Consider the following 14,878-nt stretch of genomic DNA (forward strand, 5'->3'; position numbering starts at 1 on the left):
TAATCTAGCAGGATATAGTCAAGCATATTCCACACTTGGTTGTTATTTATTATTATTATTATGTGTAATATACACATAATAGACTCTGCCTATTATGTGTAAATAGACAGAGAACCATTAATGGCTCATATTGAGGCTCCCAATAAAATGGATCTAGATAGTCACTGAATCTAGTGTCCAACTATCAGTAAGTAAATATCACCTCTGTATTTATCATATGAGAAATAATAAACATTACTCTGTATGCTTATTTTTTCCCATTGGCTTTGAGTGAACTCATAGTGTCTTATTTAGAAATTAGTAGAAAGCATAAGTTGATTCTTTCTAATATTTACCAAAAAAACAGTGTAGGGAACAGACAATACAGGCTTCAGAATTAGACACAAAATACTATGGGTCTAATATCAAGAAGTAATTCTGCAGTCATTTGGAGAGCGAACAATTCTGTACCTGTCATAAACTTTAGTATTCCTTGGCTTGTAGAGACTGATGCTAACTGTACACAGTTCTTCTTCATCTGGGTTCACAGACATGTTCTTGGGGATCAAAGGCATTGTTTTCTTTTTAAAAGGTATCCAAGACCCACTATCATTTGGGTAGCATTGTGATGGAATAATTTCAGAAAGACACAAAAATGAAAAGCTGTTATTATTTGTTTTGCTGTATTCTCAGAGATCTTCACATGAAAGTAAAAATGCATGGATGAAACAGTATCCATGTATTCACTCTTGGAGTCATTTGCTCTGATCCCCAGATGATTTTTCTATATCAAAAGAGAGAGCCTTTGTTTCACTGGAATGAGCTTGAGGGTAGAAAAGAAGGCAACATGCAATGAGTTTAGAGTGCTTTCTTACATCTAAGAGGCTGTATCTGAGCTTCTCTGCTCCACAGACCCATGTGTATCAAGGTCATATGCAGCAAGCAAGGCAGAAACACAGGAAGCAATGTTTATCAGAGCTTACTTACATGTAAAGCTGCATGCCATGGCTTAACTTAAAGGAATGAAGAAGACCTGAAACTTTGTAAGACATATTTTGACACTGAGTCTAACATATCTTAGAAGATGAGGGCTGGGGAGAGAACAAAAAATTGAACCAATATGCTGGCGACAGAATGAAACACCAACACTGCAGAGTGGTTTGAATCTTTTTACTTTCACACTCCTTGCTTCTTACAGCTGCTTTACTTTATATCTTTTGCACAACAATCTACATGGCAAGTTGCCAAACACCATAATTCAGCGACTATACAGTGCGCAGGCGCAGGGCGAGATAACCTTTACCTTGACTTATTTACTGCAGCTAAGACTTTGTTTGGGGGAACTTCCTTATCAACTTAGAATCCGTTTTGTCCCTGGGTCTGTTCCTTTTGAGGAATCAGAGAAACATCCTTGTGTGCAAGAAATGTTCTTTTCCCACGGGAACAAACAGGATTCTTAGCTGAACATCTCATTTGCAAGAATGTTCAGCCCTGGTTGAGAGTCTCGTTTGCAAGCACTTCTCAAACTTCCTTATACCTTGTTCCCTACACAATAGGATTAGACTACAAAGGCCATCCTTGAAAATGAGCCAGGAACCATTTAAAATTCTCTTTCCCTAAATTTCAGTGTTCTTGGCATTGTCAACCAAGCACTGATAGTTTAAAAGTGATGGTAAATGAATCTTTACAAAGTGCAATTTGGAGTATATCACTGCTTTACTCAGAAACCTTCAGTGTTAGACCCTATGCCATTTGGCTATTAGTCTAAAATATTTGGCCTGGCATTTAAAGCCTTGAACCAACTGTTCCAAACTACATTTCCACTCATTTTTATTATCTTTACTATACTAAAATTTTCAGTCCTCCTATTCTTTTTACAGTCTTCAATTTTTTCCCTCATTTCTTTGTTTATATTGCCTTTTTGCCTATAATATTAAATTTTGCTCTTCCTTGTCATATGTTCTAACCTGACCCAGCCGAAGAGCGACCTCCTCCACATAACTCCACAAAAATTCCCCCAGCAAGAAGCACTTTTTCCTTCCTTGCTGCTTCTCTACTCTTGGTAAGTTCTAAGAGAGTCCACATGATGGAGGAGGACAAACACAGGCTGTAGACTGAACTGGAGTGGAGCAGATTTCCCAGGGTACTAGGTGCATAACCTTTGACATTTTCATCTAGCTTCATTGCAATTTCCTCATCTCTACAATTGGAACAACAGGAAACTCCAAGCTTACAGATGGCAGTAACATGGTAGCCTGCCAACCTAGTGCTTTCCACGAATTTCATCTCTTTCCTCTTCCGCCATCAACTCTCCTTCTAGAAGGGAGCTGATAACAATTTACCCTGGATTCTGCTTCTCTCCATGTTAATTCTCTTCCTCCATCCCTCATTCCAACCCAGGATTCTCCATGTCTGGTCCAAAATCGGATCTATCACCCTTCCATTGCCGTCCTCTAAATCTATGAATCATCGTACATCCTGTTTTCCAGGGTTGTGACAAAAATACAATTTCAGACTATTAGTCAACTGACAAAAAAGGCAGTTGAGGCCCGAGAGGAAAAGTAACCTGTTGAAGAAAAGGCAGTGAGTGGAATCAAATGCTTCTGAATATCTACTCCTTAAAATCAAAGACCTCATTTTCTTATTGAGGGCTGGATCTTTCAGAGCTGGCATGCTGCCCAGGACATTTCAGGTGCTCAATAACTGTTTCTAAATAAATGAATGTGGGAGGCTGGTAATTTGGTATAGTTTATATTGTGTTATGCCATTAGACTTCTCAATAGCTTTTCCTGGTTATATTCTCTGGTTGGCACCATTCTTAAGTCATGAAGTCTTCTCTCTGAGTGCCTCCTCACAATACCAGCATTCTGATGTGCTTACATTTTTACTGGTCATACATCAGTGGGTTTAATTAACTTTTTTTTTTAATGACACTAAATTTTGCTTCCCCAGGACAGAGTATAGACATTGGTGGTCCACCGCAAAATCAGTGTCTATATCTGGATCATTTACAAAACATATAGCCCTTAACCTTGTCATTCAGTGAGTGATGCAAATGACTTCCTTTAGGTCTTTAATCATCTTAGGCTGATAGAAACTCTTAATGTAGCTATTGCTAAAACTCTCCTAAATAAAGAAACCGGTTAAGTTAAAAAAAAAAAAAACTCCCCCATGGGGAAGAAGCAAAATCTTCTTTACATTAAAAAGGCAAAATGCAGTTGCTGTATATGAATGACATACCAATTATTTAGTGGAAGATCATAAAGTTTTGCTAGCAAATCTTATGGCACCCCACTCCAGTACTCTTGTCTGGAAAATCCCATGGACAGAGGAGCCTGGTGGGCTGCCATCTATGGGGTCGCACAGAGTCGGAGGCGACCAAGTGACTTCACTTTCATTCACTTTCATGCATTGCAGAAGGAAATGGCAACCCACTCCAGTGTTCTTGCCTGGAGAATCCCAGGGACAGGGGAGCCTGTGGGCTGCCATCTATGGGGTTGCACAGAGTCGGACACGACTGAAGTGACTTAGCAGTAGCAGCAGCAAATCTTCAAATTTATAACGAAAATATTTATTATCTCGATAGAACCTTTTGTTCCAAGCAAGGTGGGAAACTTCCCCAAAGTATTTCCTAGCCATATTTTGGGGTCTACTACAGATGTTTTCAATGTGCCTTTAAACTTTTCTGTTGTCCCCAGTCACCAAGAGGAATCTGCACTATTCTTTTTCCCTTCTTCAAACTTCTAATTGCTTATATGGCTGCTTGGAGAGGTCTCACAGCTGCTTCTAATCATGAGAAAACCAATGTATATGCCAAGACTGATATATTGCCATGTCTGAGTTTGCAATCCAGTGTTAGGTCACTATTGGTTCTCATAAAGATGATGAAGGGATGAGAGAGACTAAGAATAGTAATAAGGAGTAATTTTAACTAAGTTGATAGAGTGTCTTCTTAAATGTTTTGGAAGCAGAGTCATATAGTAGCATGAGCCCTGAACATGTGACCAAAAGACCAGAGTAGCAATCTAGCTCCAATTCAAGGTTGTTTAAATCTGAACAAGATAAAATTTCTTTAAACTTCAACATTTCCATTTGTAATTGAAAAGGAGGGGGGATCATATTCTTTCTCAGATTCCTTATTTCTCTGGTATTTTACGATCTTATAAGTAACAGAATCAGTAAAATACATAGATATTGATAGCATACATACACATGCACATGCACATACACACACACACATAAATCTTAACTACCTTTATCCACATTTCAAACTGCATCCTGCTAGGGGGAAATAGCTTTTTCTTGTAAAACTCCTCCTGTGCATTTGAAAGTCAGAATTTTATGCTTACAAATAGTTGGAAGAGGCACAGTGGTCCAAGTCAGAGGGTTACCTCTGGCTTGTTGAGTTTAAGAACATTCTGATGTCACAACCCTAAGTTTAGCAAGTTGTAGTTTATGCCAAGTCTTAATAGGTCTTTTACAACCATGATTCTGAAAATTGAAAATACTAGAGCAAGAGGTCCAGCCACCACCAACAGTTCCAATAGTTTTCACAGAAGGATGATGACTTCTATCTGAACCACTCACACCTGAATTCTAGATTTGCAAGTGTTCTTCTAATTGAAGCACATGATTCATATTCAAAGCCACCTGTGAGGGAGTCTAGGAAACGTGGTTTCATATTTTCCAGCCTCTTCAAAAACAAAATAGGTAGAAAGGAGACAGAATGACCCACTTAAACTTCCCACCACTCATGGTAACTATGTTCAACAGTTATGGCATGATAATGAACATTGCGTGTAACTAATATTACTCTTGAGCGTGCCATCAGTTTCCCCCAAAGAAAAGCTTTGTATTATCTCTCCTTAAATTCAACAGTAAGCTTTACTTCTTGTGTAGCAGCAGACTGCTATACAGTATTCTAGTTTTGTACCTGCTGTATGTTTAGGGACATATAATAGGAGAGTCCGCAGGGAGTTAAGAGCATGTGGTTCCATTGACTAGAGAGTGAAATGACAGGCTACATGGCCTCAATCTATGTTTGCTACTACTATTATTTTCCTCAGACTATACAGTTGCCTTTTCATGTGCTAAAATCTCAGAGGTCAATTCCACTGAATTAATTAAGCATATATTATTTATGTCTGGTAATATATTCATATTGTCAACATTACAGTTGTACAGCAAGCATGTGTCATAAATTCATGATTAGAGAAATGTAAAACTACAATGAAGAATCACCTCAAACCAAACCAGTCAAAATGGCCATCATTTAAAAGTATGCATGTGTGCTAAGTCACTTCAGTCATGTCTGACTCTTCGCGATCCCATGGACTGTAGCCCACCAGGCTCCTCTGTCTGTGGGATTCTCCAAGCAAGAATACTGGAGTGGGTTGCCATTTCCTCCTCCAGGGGATCTTCCCAACCCAGGAATCGAATCTGTGTCTCTTATGTTTCCTGCATTGGCAGGAGGGTTCCTTATCACTGAGCCACTGGGGAAGCCCCATTAAATGCAAACAATAAATGCTGGAGAGAATGTGAAGGAAGGGAACCTTCCTACACTGTTGGTGGGAATGTAAATGGATGCAACCACTGTGGTGAATAGTATAGTGTCCCTAAATAATTAAAAATAGAGCTACCATAGGATCCAACAATCTCATTACTGGTCATATATCCAGAGGAAACTAATTTGAAGAGATACAAGCATCCAAATTTTCATAGCAGCACTATTTGCCATAGCCAAGACATGGAAACAACCTAACTGTCCATCAACAGATAAATGGATAAAGAAGATGGGTACACATACACACAATGGAATACTACTCAGCCATAAAAAAGAACGAAATAATGCCATTTGCAGCAACATGGATGGACCTAGTGATTATCATACGAGGTGAAGTAAGTCAGATAAAGACAAATATGATATCACTTATATGTGGAATCTAAAATGTAATACAAATGAGCTTGTTTACAAAAAAAAAAAACAAAAACAAAAAAACACAGACTCAGAGGTGTAGAATACAAACTTATGATTACTAAAGGCAAGGAAGTAAGGGATGAATTATGACTTTGGGAGTAGCAGATGCAAATCACTATATATAAAATAAAAAGGCCCTACTATGTAGCACAGGGAACTATATTCAATATGCTTTAATAAACTATAATGAAAAACAATATATATATACACATACATATGAATATATATAACTGAATCACTGTGCTATATACCAGAAACTAACATCATAAACACATGGTTTACAACATTGTAAACCAACTGTACTTTAATAAATAAATAAATAAATAAATAAATAAATAAATATCTTCGGCTTGCATATGGCTTAGAGGAAAAGCATGTATTGAGATACACACACACACACACACACACACATATACACACAAGCTAGGAGGAGCTAAGTAAAAGAGATAACACATATTAGCATTTAGGGAGTTCACAGAATGAGGTAACACTTTTTGACTAGGAGAATTAGTGTCTAAGATGAATATGATGACAGATAGAAACAAAAACATATTTTATAAGGCTTTTCATCCTCTGGATTCAAATAATCAGACTTCTTTGACTGTAACAAAATAGGGCTGACTGTCCCCTTACAAGTTAGTTGTAATATGTTTTCCTGGTATTTATTTGATCACACCTTTGGTCAACTGCAGTTTGCTTAGCTGCTGCAAGATACTTTTCAAGATATCAGTTTGGTTTTATTTAGGATCTACTCTCCTTTCCTGTCTTCTGTCTGTCCTCCAGGCTACACACGTCTTAGTGTTTCCTTGTAGCTAGAATTTTACAGGGATAAACCAAAAGCTTCACCATGGGATGCTTCCTTCCATTCTTTAGTAAAACATTATGCTCAGGGAAGAAAGTGTTCCTGGTGGAGTGGAGAGAAAGGATGAGAGTCTGTGCATTTGCAGGCTGAAAGGGGAGAAATGGAGATATTTCCCCAGGCCAAGGAGGAGGTAGACGTCTCTGGGTTTCACAGGCAACAAGACAACATGGTTTCCAGTTCTGTACTTCACTCCAGTGTAACGAGAAAACATCTGGAGGGTAGACTGGCAAATTGAAGGAGATCGTTATTTGACCCTTGGCTCCTGGTTCTTGCCAACATAATACAGAATCACCTGCCAGAACTTGGCATGGAATCCTAGAGCCAATATTCCTCCAGAAAGCATGTGGGCTGGAACAACATGGCCAGAAACAACCACCATGGCAGACGGGAGGGAAGAACTTGCTGGATTTCCCCAGGGGCCCATGAACCTTCAACAATGACTGGCAGAGGATTCCCTACCCATGTTCTCTTGCATACTTGAGTTTGGGAGCCAAGTCATATCTACCACATACATTTCTCCAATAAAAGTAAATATTGATATGTAGCTTTGGGAAAGGAAAAAATGTGTGCAAAAAGAACCATATGGACTTAGAGACAGGGAAAATAAAATCCTGCTGACAGATTCATCTCTGGTTGTTACCAAGCAGTGTACCCTGGACCTGGCCACATGAGTAAGCATCTCATTTTATCTCTGAGCAGTTGTCAGACATCATTTCATTTCCACAAAAAAAAAAAAAAGTGGTAAATTTTATCTGCTATCATAAAGTTTCCCTGAAGCCATTCTGTTTTCATCAGAACCACAGAATAGGGAGAGGGGTCAGGGGATGACATGAATCTATGTAGTCCAGCAAGTCCAATGAACAGAGGCGTTATGTGGAGTATCATGTGAAGTAACAATCCTATTTGGGGAGTGTGTACATAGTTCTAAATCACTGATATAAGAAGTTTTTTTGTTAAAGTCAGTTGGATTTTTGACAATTTCCTTTTAAGTAAAATATTAGAGAAGTATAGTATATGCCCTATTTTCTCCCCAAGTTAAAAAAAAAAGTCACCTTATGAATCTCATACTATGAAGTAGCTTCTGAATTCACTTTCTACATAAAAGGACTATTTGGGGATTACATATTAGATTGGAGAGACTTCAAACAATATTAGTTTTTATAACTATAAATTCTTGTGACAGAAACAATTTTTAAAGAAGAAAAAGATTTGCATTTCTCAAATAATGAGTGATGTTGAGCATCTTTTCATGTGTTTGTTAGCCATCCGTATGTCTTCTTTGGAGAAATGTCTATTTAGTTCTTTGGCCCATTTTTTGATTGGGTCGTTTATTTTTCTGGAATTGAGCTGCATAAGTTGCTTGTATATTTTTGAGATTAGTTGTTTGTCAGTTGCTTCATTTGCTATTATTTTCTCCCATTCAGAAGGCTGTCTTTTCACCTTGCTTATATTTTCCTTTGTTGTGCAGAAGCTTTTAATTTTAATTAGATCCCATTTGTTTATTTTTGCTTTTCTTTCCAGAATTCTGGGAGGCGGATCATAGAGGATCCTGCTGTGATTTATGTCTGAGAGTGTTTTGCCTATGTTCTCCTCTAGGAGTTTTATAGTTTCTGTTCTTACATTTAGATCTTTAATCCATTTTGAGTTTATTTTTGTGTGCGGTGTTAGAAAGTGATCTAGTTTCATTCTTTTACAAGTGGTTGACCAGTTTTCCAAGCACCACTTGTTAAAGAGATTGTCTTTACTCCATTGTGTATTCTTGCCTCCTTTGTCGAAGATAAGGTATCCATATGTGTGTGGATTTATCTCTGGGCTTTCTATTTTGTTCCATTGATCTATATTTCTGTCTTTGTGCCAGTACCATACTGTTTTGATGACTGTGGCTTTGTAGTAGAGCCTGAAGTCAGGCAAGTTGATTCCTCCAGTTCCATTCTTCTTTCTCAAGATTGCTTTGGCAATTCGAGGTTTTTTGTATTTCCATACAAATCTTGAAATTATTTGTTCTAGTTCTGTGAAAAATATGGCTGGTAGCTTGATAGGGATTGCATTGAATTTGTAAATTGCTTTGGGTAGTATACTCATTTTCACTATATTGATTCTTCCAATCCATGAACATGGTATATTTCTCCATCTATTAGTGTCCTCTTTGATTTCTTTCACCAATGTTTTATAGTTTTCTATATATAGGTCTTTAGTTTCTTTGGGTAGATATATTCCTAAGTATTTTATTCTTTTCGTTGCAATGGTGAATGGAATTGTTTCCTTAATTTCTTTTTCTACTTTCTCATTATTAGTGTATAGGAATGCAAGGGATTTCTGTGTGTTGATTTTATATCCTGCAACTTTACTATATTCATTGATAAGCTCTAGTAATTTTCTGGTGGAGTCTTTAGGGTTTTCCATGTAGAGGATCATGTCATCTGCAAACAGTGAGTTTTACTTCTTCTTTTCAAAACCACAATGAGGTACCATTTCACACCAGTCAGAATGGCTGCGATCCAAAAATCTGCAAGCAATAAATGCTGGAGAGGGTGTGGAGAAAAGGGAACCTTCCTACACTGTTGGTGGGAATGCAAACTAGTACAGCCACTATGGAGAACAGTGTGGAGACTCCTTAAAAAATTGCAAATAGAACTACCTTATGACCCAGCAATCCCACTGCTGGGCATACACACTGAGGAAACCAGAATTGAAAGAGACACATGTACCCCAATGTTCATCGCAGCACTGTTTATAATAGCCAGGACACGGAAACAACCTAGATGTCCATCAGCAGATGAATGGATAAGAAAGCTGTGGTACATATACACAATGGAGTATTACTCAGCCGTTAAAAAGAATTCATTTGATTCAGTTCTGATGAGATGGATGAAACTGGAGCCGATTATACAGAGTGAAGTAAGCCAGAAAGAAAAACACCAATACAGTATACTAATACATATATATGGAATTTAGAAAGATGGCAATGATGACCCTGTATGCAAGACAGGAAAAAAGACACAGCTGTGTATAACGGACTTTTGGACTCAGAGGGAGAGGGAGAGGGTGGGATGATTTGGGAGAATGGCATTCTATCATATATACTATCATGTAAGAATTGAATCGCCAGTCTATGTCTGACGCAGGATACAGCATGCTTGGGGCTGGTGCATGGGGATGACCCACAGAGATGTTATGGGGAGGGAGGTGGGAGGGGGGTTCATGTTTGGGAACACATGTAAGAATTAAAGATTTTAAAATTAAAAAAAAATAAAAACGTGTATTAGACACCACAAATAAATAAATAAAGAAGAAAAAGAAATTTAAGATAAATTATTAATCATTATTTTCAATAGTGAGTGTTGAACTTTTTAAATGAATAAACCTGTTGACAACTCCCTTAAAAACAACATGGTAACTAGTTCTATCATTCAGTCAAACTTTTCAATTTAATTTCAGATGCACTAAAAGAATTGTCCTAACGTCTCATGATTTAGCGCCATGTCTCAGAATATAAACTTTAGGGGTTACCTCAATGATAAATTTAAAAGTAATTTTTGTTGTTCAGTCACTCAGTCATGTCCAACTCTTTGTGAGCCCATGGACTGCAGCATTCTGGGCTTCCCTGTCCTTCACCATCTCCCAAAGTTTGCTCAGACTCATGTCCACTGAGTGGATGATGCCATCCAAACATCTCATTCTCTGTCACACACTTCTCAAAGTAATTTAGAGGAAAAAAAACATAATTTAGAGAAAATAGTTTACAGACATAATAACATCGCAAATAATTTACAGAAAAATAATAATGATATACTCCAGGCAACCATGGTAAAAGACTTAAAAAGTAACTTCAATAATTATGGAAACAGGAATGCAAAACTGACTGAAAGAATTCAAATAATGCTGTTTTACGGAATTTGTGAAAAGGTGAAAGTGAAAGTGAAGTTGCTCAGTCGTGCCTGACTCTCTTGTGACCCCATGGACTATAGCCTACCAGGCTCCTCAGTCCATGGACTTTTCCAGGCAAGAGTACTGGAGTGGGTTGCCATTTCCTTCTCCAAGGGATCTTCCCAAGCCACGGATTGAACCCAGGTCTCCCGCATTGCAGCCAGATGCTTTACTGTCTGAGCCACCAGGTAATTATGTTATTTTAAGCATGCATTGATAAATGAATTAATTAGTAAACAGACATCTATTTTATGTACAACTTTTAGACTTTAAGTATTAGTTAACTTTTGGAAAACAAAAGACTTATTGAAGAATATGTTCCATTGTGGAAATCTTTTCACTTGATACTATTTTACATGTACAGTTGTTGAATTTCTGATTCAAGGTAGTTTCTAAATCCTCATATGCTGTTTAAGTGTATTTATTTCTGTTCAGAGTTTTACTTGCTGTTTTTCTTCTGCTTCCTGACTTTCATCTGGAGAATTATCTACAGCTGATGCGTTTGGAATTTTGTATTCTGAAGTTTCCCAGTAGATCTGTAGGATTTGTTGATTTTCCTTAAATGAATTTTTGTGGTACTGCATTTTATAAAATTCTCAGTTTAAAGATATTCTATTCTATCAGTGCAGACACTTGAGTAGATTTTATTGCTGTTCTGGTTGGGGGAGCAGTTATAGGTTTTGAGAGTCTGTGGCTTGTAGATCCTAAAGTTTGTCTTGAAACCCTGTATTTTGCCCTTTTGCTTCTTTTCCCCTTCATTCAATTGTCAAAATGTGTTTACTGTCTCCCTCTCTGCCCTTTTCGTCCATCAGAAACTATGCCTATCAAAGTGACCTTTAAATCACACATACTTATAGGTCTTTTCTTGTAGTCCATGCTTTGATCTACCAAGAAACATTTTTAGAACTTTCATACCATTAGTGGTGATTTGCAGTAGGCTTAGACCTCATAGTTAACTGTACCTTCTCTCCCCCAGTTATTCTCTGTCTTTATTTGTCACAAAGCTTTAACCAGGGCAGGAATAGAGTGGGAGGATTAGCAATTACAGCTGGGATCTAGCTATTTTTTCTGTACTTAACATATTGTGAAAATTGGACATTCTTAACTTTAAATTATGAAGAGGTGATGATGTGTTTATCATGATATATATACAAATGATATATCATGAGATATGTGTGTACAGATACATATCCATATCTACATCTACGTCTGTTCTTAATGTTTTGTATTGTTTGATAGGAAATACTGAGAGAGGGTAGGTAGGTAACTGCCTTTATTTTCATCTAACAGCTTTTTCTGTCTTCATTTTCTTTTCCTTTACTTTCTTTCTAATATTTGTCTCTTCCTTCTTCCTAGCTTCCTCCTTCAAAATATATTATGTAGTTAAAATATAAGCTTTAATATTTATGACAGAATAATTTAATCTTGAATTCTTCCTTTCAAAACAGCTGAACAAAGCAACTGTGCTATGATAAAGAAGAGTAGTATTTCAAAGCCACGTGGCCTTCATTTCTTACCCTCAAGACAGAAGAGAATAGAAATCAGCCTGGTGTATGATTTAACCTTTTTTTTTTTTTCAATGAATACGGAACATTATGGCACAAATTTTTATTTAACTTTTTAAAATGTTGGACTTTGTGTTTAATTGCATACTTTGAATCAAAGAACACAAGGTAACCAGCCATGCTGTGATTTTATGTGTTTTCACTTATTTAGACTATTCACATTATATAGCCAAAACATCAAGCCATTTAATGGAAGTATTTATCTCACTTCACTTCTATATGTGGTTCCTTTCTTTTAGAGTATTTATAGCTCCTATACTTTTTTCAAAGTCTTTAGTCAGACGTCAAAGAAACTATTTAGGTGTTTTACAAATTATGAAGTTTGCATTTTCATTCTTTCTTTATCATATACAATCCTTGCAGGTGGTGTCTATTTTGTGGTTTATCTGACACATTATAAATCCAATTGTCAAATCAGCCTATGATTGGAAACAATTCCTAAGCCACTATAACTAGCAGGGTGACACTGGCATTGAAGGACTCATGTATAGAAAGTGTAAGAAGCAGCCTCAGTAAAGAACTAATCAGAGTTCTTGTGTGATAAGGCTGGAACATAGACAAATATAGCTAAGGAAGGACTGAGAGCAAATCAGGAGATGGGAATGGACAGATAGACCAGAGAGTTGGTTGGAAGCATGTGCCATCAGCAGTCCTCAAGGAGATCATAAATCCACATGGCCTCCAGTACAGCCCAAAGTTTCTTTTGTTTCCAAAAGAACTCTATTTTTAGGCAAAGTTGGCAAATATGTTTCAACTTTCATACTAACTCTAGACAGTTGACAGTGAAGTATGGAACTTTCATGAGTAGAGAGACAATGCATTCCATTTTGCCTAGAAATGTTCTCACTTCATACTTTTATTCAAGAATTTATTAATAGCTCTCTCTGAAGAGCCCTAGCTTCGACAATCAATTATGTTGTCACCTCACCTACAAGAAAGATCCTAAGTCCTCCTAAAACTCTATAAGAATGTTTTTGATTGATTTGTGATGTCTCCTCAGGGTTAAGAGTAGTTTAAAAATCTGGGAAAGTTGGCAGCGTAGCATATATGTACCTTGTGTTTGCCATGTCCAAATTAATGGATGAGCCTGACAGAAATACTTTGTTTAACCAGAAGAATAAGAAGAATAAAGGAAGTCAAAAAATGGGACTCTACAACTTGACAACATACTCTATATTGGCACGTGTGAAAAATATAAAAGGAACTGGTGATTTTATTTAAGATGAACCAGTGAAGTTGCTCAATCATGTCCAACTCTTTGTGACCCCATAGACTGTAGCCTACCAGCTCCTCCATCCATAGAATTTTCCAGGCAAGAGTCCTGGAGTACGTTGCCATTTCCTTCTCCAGGGGATCTTTCTGACCCAGAGATAGAACCCATGTCTCCCACATTACAAGCAGATGCTTTATCATCTGAGCCACCAGGGAAATGATTAATAAAATTTTAATATCATTTTCTGGTTTTATTGATTATAAGAGAAACATCTTTCACATTGTATTGTAGTTGAAATCAAGAAACATGTTACAATTGATGGACTATTGTCATTTCATTACCAGCATATATGTTCTTAGTGCTACGTGAAATAGTAGTGCATTGTACCTTCCCTGATTTACTTTTCCCTTACCCTTTTCTTAAGAGCTGTGTTCTAGGAATTCAATTCTCTAAAATGGAGTGACCCATTAGGAATAACTCTGAAGTGAATTTAGGAATAACCCATAAGGAATAACTCTGATGTGAATTCACTTTGATAACTCTGAAGTGAACTCCTGAGTTTCTCTGGAGGACTTTTTCTGAAATCACATTCTTTCTTGGCTTTTTCCCTGTAGTGGGCAGAATGATGACCCCCTCAAAATGTCCATATCCTAATACCCAGAATTATCTGTGAATATGTTACATCACATGAAGAAGGGAAATTAAGGTTGTAGATTGGATTAAATGGATATACTGTTAATCAGATGACCTTAAATAGGGAGATTACAGTACATGATCTGGGTATGACTATTATAATCACAAACATCCTTGAAAGTGGAAGAGGAAGGTAGATGAGGAGGTCAGGGTGATGAAATGTGAGATGAAATCCAACTGCTATTGCTGGCATTGAACATGAAACCAAAGAACAGTGGTCTCTAAGTTGGAAAGCCAAGGAAATGAGTTTTTCTCTACAACCTCCAAAAAGGAGAACAGTCCTACTAATGTTGATTTCATGCTAGTGAGACCTATGTTGTGATTCTGACCATGAAAACTGTAAGACTTAAAAAAAAAAAAAAGGTATGCTGCTTTAAGCTAGTAACTTTGCGATAATTTATTACAACAGCAATAGGAAATGAATATGTTCTTCTTTCCCATGCTCCTTAAAACTTTTCAATGCTCTATTGCACTTAGGAAAAATATTGCATTCTCAGTTTGGCTTACAAGGTTTTGCATGACCTTCCCTCTGCCCGTATCTGTCAACTTCCTTCAGATGCTCATGAAAAGCAATCTCCTTTCTTTCCATAGTTTTGCATCTGCCCTATCCTTTCCCTGAAACGCTCTTCCTTTCTTTGCTCTTGGCCCACTTCTACTCATCA

This window comes from Budorcas taxicolor, chromosome 23, assembly GCF_023091745.1.
Source record: "Budorcas taxicolor isolate Tak-1 chromosome 23, Takin1.1, whole genome shotgun sequence".
NCBI classification, from domain to species: Eukaryota; Metazoa; Chordata; class Mammalia; order Artiodactyla; family Bovidae; genus Budorcas; species Budorcas taxicolor.